The following is a 14,131-nucleotide window of genomic DNA, read 5'->3' as shown; positions in this document are numbered from 1 at the left end:
GTCGAAACCAACGTGTATTACACGCCAGGCAGGAAATTAAAAAGGACTCTTACGAATCAAATGCGATGTATACGAAAGTATAATGGGGGAAATTTTTTTAGAAGAATAGGAAGAGCGAGTATAGCGGAGAACGAACGTTTTCCAGCGTTACTTCGTCTTGGTCGAGGGGGTTGCATTATCGACAATGTAGTTTCAATTGATCGCGAAAGCTTACGCTTTTCTTTGGCAAGTACACGGACGAAATTTCGCCCATCTTCATTCCTTTATATCGTTGTGCACAAAAATCGGTATTGCTTTTACGATTAATTTAATTCCGTTAAAAATTAGAATCTCGTACGCGTATCTCTCCTCGGTTTGTCTCCAATTGTGTAAGAACGTCGACAGACCAGATTGCACAGGTTGGTCGAAAAAGAAAAAAAAAGAAGCCGTGTTTTTAGATTCGCGTTCTGCCACTTCTATCCGGCTTACGTTGAGCCACTTTTTATGCTAGCCCTTATTCGAGGCTTATCGTGACGAGATGAATGCAATATGATATCAAAAGAGGAAGGAATTCCATAACGGAGTACACACAAGTCCGCTACAAAGAAGCTCAGGTCCCTCTCTCTCTCTCTCTCTCCCCCCTCCTCTATCTCTCTCTTTCTTTCTTTCTTCACTTTCTCGAGCGGCACACCCGTCTGCCTCCTTCGTCTCAGCGTTTTATTGAAACCTCTCTTGGGGACCGTGTTGTATGTTTAAGACGGAATTGCTCGAATTCGATATCGGACCCCCCCCCCCCCTCCCGCCGATGTTGTCTAAGACCGAGTTCGCGATTAAATTCGCCGGTTCCGATTCGGTTCTAGGTAATGCTGTTTCGAAACGCCCACTCTCTTGGCTTATCCATCGATCGAACGCCATTTTTATCTGATTCTGTTTGCTTTCTTCGGAGAGAATGTCCGATATTAGGTGGATGGTATTTTAATGGTACTTTATGGAGGGTGCATTACGGAGCGATATCAAAAGTCTCGAGATTTCGAGATTTGGCGTACTTTACAGGAGAATAGATATATCGACGTTTTATCGATAATATAAACAATGTGTGAGCATAATAAATATTTATTAATATTCTATTATTAATATCCCGTTGCGATGTCCGAACTGTCGATACCGCATTACATAATCCTGACCATGATCTTGATTGTTTCTTCGTAAAAACCGTTTCTACCGTTTCACCGTCGTTAATGAGTCACGTGAGTGAGATCTCGAGCAAAGATTACCATGCATCCCTTGTGAGAAGTACCGAGTCTTTAGTTATCCAAGACACTATATTCGAAAAAGCATAGGGAAGCAAAGAAAAAAATATTCGCGAACGGAAGAATCTCTGAAACGTCGAACGAAGTTTCGCATAATCTGTTATTTCCTTCGACTCGCGTGGGCGTAAATAGAGTATCCGGGTAACTCGTTTCCTTGAATGTTTGATAAACGTGGACGTAATGAGCTGCAATTTCGCCGAGCGTAGTGAGCTATACTTTCGAATTATCCGAGACAGAGACTTAATTAAGGGAGAGAAGAAAAGACCTGGCTATAACCATCGAGCACAATGGTCACGTCATGTTTGAACGATAGGGAAGAAATCGATCGACGAGACGACGGAAAGAAAGCGGCCAGCCGTATTAAAGGGCGTGCGATGAAGCTTCTTCGCTTTTATCGTAAGAGACCAAAGACCGAGAAGATTTTTGATCCAGTTTAACGAACGATTAGCTCGTTCTGTCAGCTGCTTCGTATTAGTCGTTTCGCTCTTTTGAAAAGTCCTCGTGAGAAGCACGTTATTAATTCTTGGTGAACTTGATGCTTCCCAAATGACGAGTTGACTCATAACTCGGCTAAATTTTCTATTTAATAATTCTTACTTTTCGTTACTTGTTTAGATCGAAATTACAACTTCAGTGGAATTCTAAATATCTAGTCCCAGTTATAGATAAATTTTAAGCAATTCAAAAGAAATTATTTCGAATAAGCGGCCAAATTTCAGCAATTTTACGATAGAATGTCCAACTACTCAAACGTTTCGAGTGCTCAGGCAGCTCGTCTAGAAATACGTACTATACATAATGAATTTGAGTTTGAAACAGACCCTCAAAGTACGAGTTCTAGATACCTGAAAAGCAAATTCAATCTGTTAGTCAAAACTTGGCAGTTTCAAACCGACGGATCACCTAGTTTCTATCAAAAGTGATTTCAGTTTTAAACAACGATTATGTATTTTGTAATATCGGCGTTAAGGAGTACGAATTCCAACAGGATATAAATTAACAGAAGCTTAGGGAAACGTTCAAAAACTAAAGCAATAAACCAGAGGACACACCGGCCTACACGATTCAGTATGTTAGATTCGCGAGCGTTGCATAACAAAACAGTCTTTTTAATTACTCCCTGAACACCACTTCAAATTCTCCACACCAGCACGATAACTCGAAGGCAATAACTCCTCGCTCGAGCAACCTATTACGACTAGAATTACGGCGAGTAAAGTACGATATTTGTATAAAAAATTGAAACGTTAGATCTACGAACAAATACATATATATATATATGTATAATATGAAAAATTACACAATTTGTACGAAAAATTACAAATTGATCGTATCGAGAATTTTGGTATTTAAGCGTTAAAAGTAGCTTGCGCTTCGTTCTTCCTTTGTTCTTCCTCCGAAGCGTTTCTCGTTCGATACCAGAGATGTACATTTTCCCCGTACCTTTACTACCGTGCTACTAGAAATTCAGTTTACTCGAGCGCAAGATGCTAAAAAATTGACGAAACTACGGATAAACCGACCGATGTAAAATTTAGCCGGCTGGCACGAAGGCCCGCGGACGAGGCGGGACTGGAACGGTCAACCGGAGAATTCCGCACGAGAAAAATAACGAATTCATTCCGAAAGCGCGTCGTAAACGATTCCCGGTTCAGCCATCCGGCTGGAGAGAAGCGGCCGAAGGTTTCCTAATTTATTAAAACGTCGCAGACGCGGAATTCGAACGGACCTCGCGCAGCCATACTCTCGCACACGTACACACATACACGATCATACGTAGACACGTTTCTTCTCTCTCTCTTACTTTTCCCATCGCTGTCTCGAAGTTCTTCCTCTTGCCATTTCTCCGGCTAAGAAAGACAGAGAAGAGTCTCCCAAGTAGTTCCTTCGTTCTGGGAACGGCGTAAAATTTTCAGCAGGTCTTGCGCGAACGAAAAGCGTACCCGGTTGGTTGTACCGAGCTCACGTCTACCATTTACACACGGCCGAATCGTATGTAAACGTGTAGCTGGCGCGTAAAACGATCCCGGTGGTCTGGTGAACGGTACGCGAAAACGAGAGGATAAGAGGAAGAAAGACAGGGGTGGTAGAGGACGGTTGGCTAGGGGGATACGTGGAATAAGAATCTAAAAAGACCGAGGCGAAGACTCGACGACGAAACGACTCCCGTGGGCTTTCTCCAATCAGCCAGGCTCTCGCTCCTCCGCGTTCCTATTCGGTGAAAATGCATTCTGACTCTGTATTTCTGACGTGGTAGCCTTGTATACGTGCTAACTCGCTAATGTACCGTGCTTCCCCTCAAACCTTTTCCCGAGATCACGTTTCCGCAAAGGTTAGTTGACTACCTGGATAGTCGGACAACCACTGACGAACAACTTTTATACGCTCGTATGGATTCCATTAGTAATCTTTATGCGATCTGTTAACGTGCCGTGAAAACCAGGGAAAATCCCTGGAGTGTGTTAACCTTTGCTACATACGTGGTTCTTTTATACAACTTTCCAGGATATTACGTCACGCGTTAAACAGACATCTCGACTCGTTTCGAGGAACCAAAATGCTCGCCGCTGAACGTTACGGCTTAACGCGCTCTGGTCTCTCTTCTCGATTGCACTGTCGTAATATGGATAAAATGTAAACGCGTGTTCGCATATAGCACCGTGCGAATATCTGTTACCGTCTCCCTCTCAAATATTGTACATCGTGCCCTATGACAAAATTTGTTTCAAACTTAAACGAACAGCGAACCAGAATATACGTTTCATTTAGAGCAACGTATATTTTGAAAACGTTATTACTAAAAATATGTATGTAGGTCACATCGTTTTAATCTTGACGATTTCTATTAGTTAATCGTGAAGCATCCTTTATATCGTTGGACATAAAAGCGTTATCAATTTGCATTTTTCGTACAATATTTGTATCCAAAAGGCAGGTGAAATTACATAATTTCTGGAAAATTCTATTCAGAGTGTTGTCGGCTCTGACTTACGGAATTTACCTGCGGCTCCTGTTACACCCGAGCAATTTTCATTTAATAACGCTCGCGAGAACAGCAGCTTGAAAATTTTCGGACTCGTCCGGTAGCTCTTTGTGTAACCGGCTGAATCTTTGATGAAGTCCACCGAGAACGCTTCGCTTTATATTATGTTAGCCATGTTTTTTAGCTCTTTATGGGCCAACCGTAGTTGCACCTAGCATGCTTCACGCGAGGCTATTCGAATGAATTCGTGGAAAGTTGCCGCTTTGTATTACGCTATTTTTAATCTTGTTGCCAGATAATTTCATACGTCTCTTGTTTATGATTATTTGAATCACTGCGTGGATGGAACGAACCCGAACTTCGCGTTGGACCACTTTTATAACGCGTTCAAATTCGTATACATCTATCGTTGTTTGTTGTTTCTTGTCTAAATTGTTATAGTCACGATTTCATTGGGACACAAATTTTAAGTAGTAACACAAGCGGTACGATAGTCGTTGCTCACTCTCGATTCAAGCAGTATCGATTAAGAAGTAGGTACTTTTACGTTCTCGTTCGTGTATTCTTTCCTCGTCCCTTACGTTTTGTATCATTATTATTATTATCGACAACTACGTTCGTGAATATGAATGACGCTGATAAGCAATAAATAATAATATACACGCAAGCAACGATAAATATATCACTCGCTATAAAATGTTTTATCGTTGCTATCAGAATATTCTCTAACGTGAAGCGGATATGAAATCGAGGATGTATATACAGGTATTTTTATCAGCAACTCGTTTAATGATCATTGCGCGATAAAAATTAATTTAACATAACCGTTTCTCTTTAACTAAGTACATTTCGTCTTTTTTGTTTCAGGTATGCGTTCAAATACAACTTCCTTTTCTTGCGATGACATTAAGTGGTTTCTGGCGGCACGAAGAACGCGAGTAATTTAAACGAGGTAACAAAGATAGCCCATAAGAAATTTAGCAGTAAAACACCATAATTAACTGAGCATCGATCGTTACACCCGCAACGGTGAGTGTTGTAGTTAAATAGGAATATCCAGCCGATTCGTAATGTATCTCGTATAATATCTCTACGAGTAATTAGTAATTACACACTAGATTATTTGCCAGGTAAACACATATTTGATTAAACTGCATTCGCGGCGTATTGTAACGACCATTTCGAATTCAACGTGCTTAAATTACTACTCGAATTATGTCCCTACGCCCCCTATGCCGAACCGGTAACTATGTATTGCAGTTCTATTCAAGTACCAATAGAACGAATCGATACTCGATGGCCTCGTGTACATCTTTGCCAATAGAGCGCAACTATCGACAATGTTATTACTGCCCAGCTTCGCTGTTTCGTTAATTATCAACAATTCGGAACATTTGTATATTAAATTGTCTCACCAGCAACGTGGGCCTTTTAAATAATAGAAGCGATTTATTCACGAGTACAGGTCGCCAATTCTTTTCTTCGTTTATGTTATACGCGAATTACATGCTTCTAATAATTAGCGTAATACGTTGCTATTATTATCCATAATATACGTCACTGCTCGCGTTTCGACGTGATTTTATCGGCACGAGGCGTATAACTCCTTGCGTATCTCGTTAAACGTTTGACAGAGAATCTTTCTCCGTTGCAAAACAATTTCAACTTTTGCCAGCGACACCGAGATACTTTGGCCTTTGGACCAAGTTAAAGAAAAGATCTAAAATAATACGTCGGTGATCGTCGTTCCGTTGGTAGTAACTTGTAGTCTCGTATCATTAATTTCTTACGACAACCAGCCGTCTATATCTGCTCTAAACTTATCCTGATACGCCCCGTTACGTTCTTCGTTTTTCTCCACCCCTAGCTTAGGCCATCTCCCCCATATACCGGCTCATAACCACCTTGTAAACCATCACTATACCAAAATCGCATCGCCTCTTCAATGACCCAGTGTAGCGTGTACGAAGAACGGACGGCGATGTCGCTCGTTTACTGCATACCAATTCCGCGGCCTGGTATTTTCGAGCTCGCGAATGCCGAGGAATACGCTTCACGCACGGCTACGTGATTACGCGAGATTGAATTTAAAGGAGGAAGCCGATGGAAGAGGAGGAAGGTAGGGACTAGGAAGACTGGGAAACAGCGAAGTCGCTTGGGAATCGATCGGTCGGGCAGCGGGACGATAGACAAAGGCTCTTTCGAGTCGGTCGAACGGAGATTGTCTCCAACTTGCACGGTCTAAGACGTTCCAGAACGATTCGAGGCATGGACAATTAGGCGATCAAGATCGATTGGAGCCATGGAAGCCGATGGATCGGATCGGTCGTTGGCAAACTTCGTGTTGACGCTTCGTGTGTTCCCTTGTCTATCGTCGTTATTGCCAATGCACGTGGATGGATTTCTCTCTCCCTCTCTTCCTCTCTCCCTCGCACACGCGCGCACACACACACGAATTTACACACAGACAGGCACTTAGTCTCCTATTCGTGTCCTTTCGTTCGGTATATATGCCAGGCTTCTAGCGTTACTTACGGATCCGCAAACACGAGAAGGTTGATAAACTCGGTACACGACGGAGGTATTGCCGCGCAATTGACCCCGTATCCTCCTGGTATTACGCTCTATGATATTAGATTAGATTTCGCCGAAATTGGACTGGTCCCCGAACATTACGCGGACACATTAGCTGGCCCAGAGCCCGCACAGCGCCAAACTACGTCTCTTTATCTTGCCGGATATGGAGGCAGGATCTTGTCTATCGTGCTGAAGAAAATTGATACTATTTTGAGAGAAGCTTTCGAAAGTATCCCGCAGTTTCTGGTGCATCGTAGATCAGTTTCGTAGAAATGGATCTTTTTTGTTGTAAAATCGTCAGATTCGTCGTCGATGGTCCTAGAATACTTGATTTAGGTATGAAAACTGTTTGAGTTATTACGTAAGATAGACTTTTGTTGACGATATCTTTGCCGCCAATACGAAGCAACGTAGGATCAATTGCTCAAAGTATTCCAGACAAGGTACTCCTTTGCTTGCTAACCTCGTGTCCTCTCTATCGTTCGAAAGCCATCGAAACGACAGAATCGATCACTCGACGAACCACATCCAAATAAAATCAGTACTTTCGTTTCCCAATCACGCGCCATCGAGATTCCACTAATAACAGGCCATCGAAAGCCACGTGACATTCGCTCTCTGCCAAATCCTACACAAGGAAAGACGTCGAGCAGCGACTGGAATCTCGGTCGATTTTTCCATGCGAGAAGGAGGCGAGGTAAGGCTCGCTATTCGTAATAAGACGGCTAGATGAGGCGGGCGTAGGTACCGGAAACGTCGAGACCGCGCGTCCACGACCATCCGAAGGTTGTAAGGAGAGAAAGAGAGCGAGGACACGGTGGTGTGCGTTAGTATATACCCCAGGGGTGTGATAGTCGTACGATGTATGGTTATTGGCCGGCTGGCAGCATCGATTCTCACGACGAGGGAGCCACAGATCACCCGGAAACTGAAACTCCCTCTCCTACGCTTCCGAAACCGTAACCCCGCAGCCGCCCCTTTAGCGGGCTAGATCGCGCTTCCATCCGTCGGCTAAATACTTTATTAGGAAGTTATACGGTTTTCCCTTGGTAGTTCGGATTCGAATTCAGCCACGAAACGCGATCCGATCCGTCGACCAACTGGGAATCTCTCTTTCTTCCTCTTCGTCTCTCGTCTTATGCGCGCTTCTTCGGCAGATCAGACAGCTTTTAAAACAGAGAAAGTCGAGAATTTTCCTAGTTCCTCTCCCGTTGTTGTAGGTGGAGCCCGATCTTTGAGTCAAAGCATATGATTACGTAAAACAAAATGCGAGCGCTTGTGCATTTAGATGGCCAATGCATGAAATAATATGCTCGTACCTAGCTTTCGATAGATCGTTCGAATTTTTAACAGAGAGGTTACAAGCTTCCGTAAAGTATAAACATACTGAATATGCCAAGTACTATATAAAACGAAGAGTATGATTGTTTTCACGAAGCAAACAGAACGTTCTCTTTAATGCCAAAGGGTATCGTTCGGTTTTCATAAAATCAATGAGTTTCTCGAGAGGAGAGACGACCTTTTCATAATAGAATTTTATTACACTGCCCTTTGTAGATATATAATAAAACTGTAATGTCACGTTTTTACACAAAACTAACCACTATTACGGTATATTTTCTTAGAAAAGGTATTAACGTTTTTAGCAAGGGAGGAAAGAGTATATTTTGCTGAGAAAAATTACGTTATGCGCACGTTGGTCTCTACAAGAGAGAGCACGAGATTTTTCAATAGAAATAGATTCGCACTTTGTAACTCTCATTTTGCAAATTAAGAGCTGCATAAAAAGTTGAAATTAGATACCGTACATTATTTTCCTAAATGTGTCATATTGCATTTAATACCACAAGCATGGAATAGCACTTCAAGAGAAGCCAAGATGGCGATACTACCAATAAATAAGAAGTTCCATTCCTTCACAGACCTTTCGTTGTCAAACTTGTCAAAGAATTAAACTGACAGATACGTTACTAATTTTCTTTGGAAGCCGATATCAAGGTTGGTTGAAAGGGGGGTTCGAGCGTTCATCTTTTTCGGGCGAAAACATCTCGCAGCGAAGAATCTTCCGCAGGTTGTCCGTCAGGTCCTCGTAAATATTCATAGACGAATGGCGAATAGAACGGAGCGCATGACAAACGATCTCAACCTTCACCCGAATTTCATTCCTCGATACTGCGTAATTGGAAGTCACTCGGGGCAAATTGGATGCGGCGAAGATGAGTTGCTCTCGCGATTCTCGTCGACTACTTGAAATCAAAGAAAGTGAAAGATCAGGGTCCGGGTTATCCGTCTTTGTCTCGTCACGCGCTCCACACATCTATCACTCTTACAACCCGTAGAATCGCGTTATACTTTGTAAAATTGCGTTTCTTCCTTTCGATAGAGATCCGATGTGATTGCATCTATGATCGAACTTGCAGGAGTAAGTGGATTTCTAAGTATGAAATTCTTTCTTTTTCGTCTGGGTATTTTAAAACAGTCGTCCCACCACGAAAAATCTATACTCTTGCTGTTACTCTGAAGCGATACGAAAAAGGCGATAGTCAATCGAGGATAGGAAAAGATTGTATTTTCAGTTTTCCAACATGGTTATGCAAAGTGATAGGAACTGCTATCTCGTTGGCAAGATCAAAATTGAAGCAGGGGTATGTACGTACGAGAGTAATACGATCACTTTGGTGGGAAGACCTACGAGATTTCAAAACTTCGAAAGCACCTGCCGTTACAGAAGTCCTATAAATTGCTGCAGTCTCGTGGAAACTGTGTTAAAATTACCATCCTCCTCCCCTCCGCCAAGATTCAATCTTCTTTATGTATCCACTCGAAATTCGTATACTTCTTGACATAAAAACTTGATAGAAACAACGAACTTGTTAGTTCTTTTTCCTAATTCAGATTTTTCAGTTTTAGAATTTTGAGATGCCGTGAAATATCATAAGATTGATGAAAATTAAAAGAACAACTTTGTAACGCGAATATGTGTTATCTGTACAAGCTTTATAGTTTTTAGCATAAAATTAACGCGAAACAATGATTTTCCTTGGATCGTGAAACCTGATTTCTTCGATATCTTACAAACTTTGCTACGATTGACTAGAAAAATATTCACCGCGCGAAGAACACAGTCTGAGGTTGACAACTGAAACAACCTCTGAAAATTGTACGCATATTACACAATATTACGGTCTCTGATTCACCATGAGTTCTTCGCTTGGTTCGAGATACTTGAAAACGAAACAACAGACGAACAAAAAGATACGAAGGAGAACACGTAATAGAGCGGAAGGGAAACATCAGAGAGGAATATGAAGAGCGCGGCGGAGTCGAGATGGGACGCGATAATTGCGGGAAGGATAATTTAACGGGCGGTTCTTTTCCACCTCGATCTCTGCTCGCATCCATTTCGCCTCTCCCTTCTCATTTCGCGTTCCTCTTTATCGGCCATGTTGCGCTGTCGCGGCACGCGGCATGGCCGCCTGGCCAACGATAAAGTCTGATCTGTCGCATTACGTCTTCCGGGATGGCTCGACAATCGTAAAGTTCAAATGGTAAACGATACAACTACCGAAAAAACGAAGCGTAAGCTTTCTAATGCTAAGGGATAGACGAAAATTAATTTCATAAGGAATACAGGGATCTGCGTTACAAACGCTAGAACGATTTATATTTGTAGAATTTTTAGCAAATCGACAAATTCCCATAATTTAAAATTATTTCCCAATTTCGTCTGTAAAAATCCGCGATAACTAAAAAGAAACTATCAAAAACCCTTAAAATACCTTGCTAATCAGAAATCGGAGAGGAATGAAATTAAAATGCTAGCTGGTCATGAGGAGAAAGCCACTACCAGAAAAATAGTTTGTAGCTGAACTGCGACGAATCGAGCTTAATAATTGCAAGGTCTTCGCTCGATATCGATCCCCATCACCGTGTCCACTTCTCGATACTATTTCACCTCGGTCGATCCCTATGAATAATCGAGCGAACGTTGTTTTTCCTATCGCGCGCAACTCATTGATCCAGCTGCCGGAATTTACTAACACGCTATTCTCTCCTTGCCACTCTGAAAATCGTGGTAGTGAAAAAACGGCAAGAAATAGCTGATAGGCAAATTCCGCGAGCACGGCGCTCTCCACCGGTACTTCCAGCATTTGTTTCCGTTGTTGTTCGTCGTCTGACACGGGAAGCACCGGGGGTGGCCACCCCTTCTGCTAGTAGACAGTCCACGTAGGACAGTACGGTAGTATTTATGGAAATGAACCGAGGTAGTTTGAACCCTCTTTTCGTCCAACGTTCTCCTCGCTAACCGAGTAAATCCACCAATCCTCTCCCCTCCGTCTTTTCCTCCTCTTCGTCCGCCCGCTGTCTTTGTCGCGACCCCTCTTCTTCAAACTTGCTCCTTTTCGCCTCTCTAGACACGTTCCCCATCCCACTGCTTCCTCGTATCGTTTTGCTCGGTTTTTCCGGCTGTTTCTTCCTACGGGTTACCTTCTCTTTAACCACGAGTCAGCGTGTCTGTGTTTCGCAGGAGAAAATCCGAGCCCAGCTGCTGCCCCTGTTTGGCCACGTAATTACGTGGAATTCATAAGTTACGAGGCAGGCACGCGTACCGCTCGCACAGTTACTTTTATTCTTCTACTATAATTCAGATGGAAAGAGCTCTCTCTCTCTCTCTCTCTTCCGAGACTATTTCTTTTAAAAAATTTTGTTTAAAAAAAGAGAAAAGAAATTCGAATGAACCGAACGTTTCAAGATCCTGCCTCTCGTATCGAACGTAAGTCCGCTTTCGTTCCGTTTCTTTCTGTCTACTTGCCTCCGTTCGTTTTATCCTTCTCCGTCCTCCGTCTGTTAGTCACTCGGGTGACTCGTTATCACAGTCGGTTTATTCCCGATAACACGAGCCGGCTATCTTCATTAATTGAACCTCGAGTTCCGCGAGAGAGTTTACCTTCCACGATAAATCCGCGGGATCGACGCAACGGCGAGTTTTAATGGAAACGCGAGAGCACGCCAGGCAGTTTCGGTTTAATGACCTTCGGTCAAATGAATTCGCCTGATTTTACCAAACGAGACGAGTGGTCACGAGAACGATATAATTGAATCGAATTATTATACCCTACGTTGCGGAAATCGTTTGGGAGATGATCACGTATATGCGAGCGTGCAAATGAGTCGTGTTATTTTTCCGTCGCGTTACTTTCCGCTGCCCCGCGTTAATTCAACACTACAAAAATACCGGAGGAGCACACACTGTTTACGTAATTAACCTCTCGCTGGCCTGACCATTGTTTGCGACAAATCGTGGAAATTGCGGCGCAATTTCCACGAGACCGCTCTCTACCGTTTTATTAACTAGCCCCCTCCTTCTCTCAATCTCCTCTCTCAAACCCCCACCGCTCGACCCCTCTTTCTACCACGCGTTTAAACAAATTAATTCACTCGTTAAATTCGGTCGAATTCGTCAAGTCTCTCTCTCGTGAAGCGTATTATGGAATGATTCGAACAAGTTCTGCGGAGTTAGCTGCTTTTGAGGTTAGTTACTCGTTTAATCTATTCACCTTAGAGAAAAACGTTAGTCGATATTCCTTTGTTGACTGTACGCGGTACGGTCGGAAACGATATGTTTTTTCGGATCGTTTTCACGAAATCGACTTCTGTCCAATCAACTTTGATTCGCAAATCTATTAAAATTTTATCATTCCCATATTAGCGTATATTTTACGGCAATAAAGATGAGAGGAGAATCCATAAAAGATACATCTATCTCTTGTATGCGTACCTTAGAATAGATATACAAAATCTACTTAGTTAATCCGTACGATATTCGGAATATAGTCTTCTTGACTTTGGAATAAAAAGATAGCCAAAGCTATCGCGATATATTCAAAGAGGTCGATTGGCTTTTACGATTTTTAGCTTCAAGCCGACTTAATCTTCGACCGAGAAGACACAGACTCCGGTATATCGAATAAATTTAAATTTGAAACACGAGTCGCCGAGCAGTTTCGAGAGAGTAGCTAGTCTGGCTCAGAGGGGTAGATTTCTGGCGTGTTCTAGCGCGTAAAGGTAAATTTTCTTTTTGCTAGCTGGTGCAGGAGTTCGTACAAAGAGATCGAACAACGCTCGGATTCCGTGTAATCGAGCGCAAAAGTGCTTGAAAAGCACGATTCGATGGCAAAGGAACTTATTGCCCTTCGATTTTGATTTAATATATTTTTCAGTACTATAGATGTAATTAGAAGCTTTCGAGAACACTCCTTTTTTCGGCATTAATTGAAATACGGTAGAAGACGAACTATTTGCATCGTAAAAGAAGGAAGTAGGTTATGAAACATTTTAACAATTGAAAAGGATGTATATATTTTTATACCTTTACAGTACATTACACAAGTCCACCGAAACAAAATAAAGAATGATATCGATAATTGCGTATCGTGGTCATTTATTTCTGAGATGGTCAATCAGAAATCCATTTATAGGAAAGAAAGTCGCGCTTCAATTTTAGCCACGAAATGGAAAGATTCTCGATGAATTCGCTGCGCAACAAGCCGTGTCAACCACAAAACGCTGAAAGCAAAAGCGTGTTTTTGTTTAATTTTCCTCCGATCCCTTCTTTGTCCCTGCTATCAACGAAATACCAAACACGCCTCAAACACGATACGAAAAAACACGAGGAGAAAAAAGGCGAGAGAAAAAAGAGAAGAGTAGCAGAGAAGTGTAAAAAGCAGAAGAATCGGAAGGATACGCTTGTAATTTAAGCACTCATAAGGGGATCGATACAGATCGCCTTGAGCTACTCTCTGCTGCTGTCTTCTCTGAGTTGACATCAGCAAATTCTGCTTGCAACCTGTTGCTCTCCCTCTCTTTCTCTCTCTCTCTCTCTCTTTCTCTCTTTCTCTCGCTGCCTTCCCCCCGGCACCCTCTTTGCACTCCTAATCTGTGGTAGTTTCATCCCCGAGCGAAGTCCAGAGACGTAAGTGTATCCTGCACTTTAAAATCTTGCCTTGGTATCACCTTTCATAATCCCCTTGAGGTATTCGCGTACTCGAGAGCACGAAATTTGCGGAGTGCGCTTTTAAATCTGCTTTCCCTGCTACGAAATGTACACGGAAGATGACGACAAATTTCAGACGGTGTTTCGAAGGTGGTAAATCGACGCTTGCTGTTTATCGCGATAACGTTTGGCGTAACTTCGCTAGGAAGCATCGTTGTTCTTGCGTCTTAAACTTGCGTTCTCTTTACTTTGCACTTGTTTTCTCCTAGAGAAATTTCAAAAATTGAT

At 42.5% G+C, this 14,131-nt stretch overlaps 1 protein-coding gene across 14 annotated transcripts in view; it reads left to right on the top strand.

Annotated features, from left to right (window-relative positions):
* LOC117207887 (probable serine/threonine-protein kinase yakA) overlaps window positions 1–14,131 on the top strand; it is a 385,156-nt gene that overhangs the window by 311,451 nt on the left and 59,574 nt on the right. The window contains exon 1 of one of the 14 annotated variants that reach the window (XM_033448574.1): window positions 5,280–5,301. The exons of the other annotated variants lie outside the window; for them this stretch is intronic. The gene's annotated coding sequence lies outside the window, so the exon portion shown is untranslated. Of the gene's footprint in view, window positions 1–5,279; window positions 5,302–14,131 lie in introns of those variants that run through there. 14 annotated transcript variants of the gene reach the window in all.

The sequence above is a fragment of the Bombus bifarius genome, unplaced genomic scaffold (assembly GCF_011952205.1).
Source record: "Bombus bifarius isolate JDL3187 unplaced genomic scaffold, Bbif_JDL3187 scf7180000008047, whole genome shotgun sequence".
NCBI classification, from domain to species: Eukaryota; Metazoa; Arthropoda; class Insecta; order Hymenoptera; family Apidae; genus Bombus; species Bombus bifarius.
The sequence above is the reverse complement of the archived record's forward strand: the minus strand, read 5'-3'. Positions and strand labels throughout refer to the sequence as shown.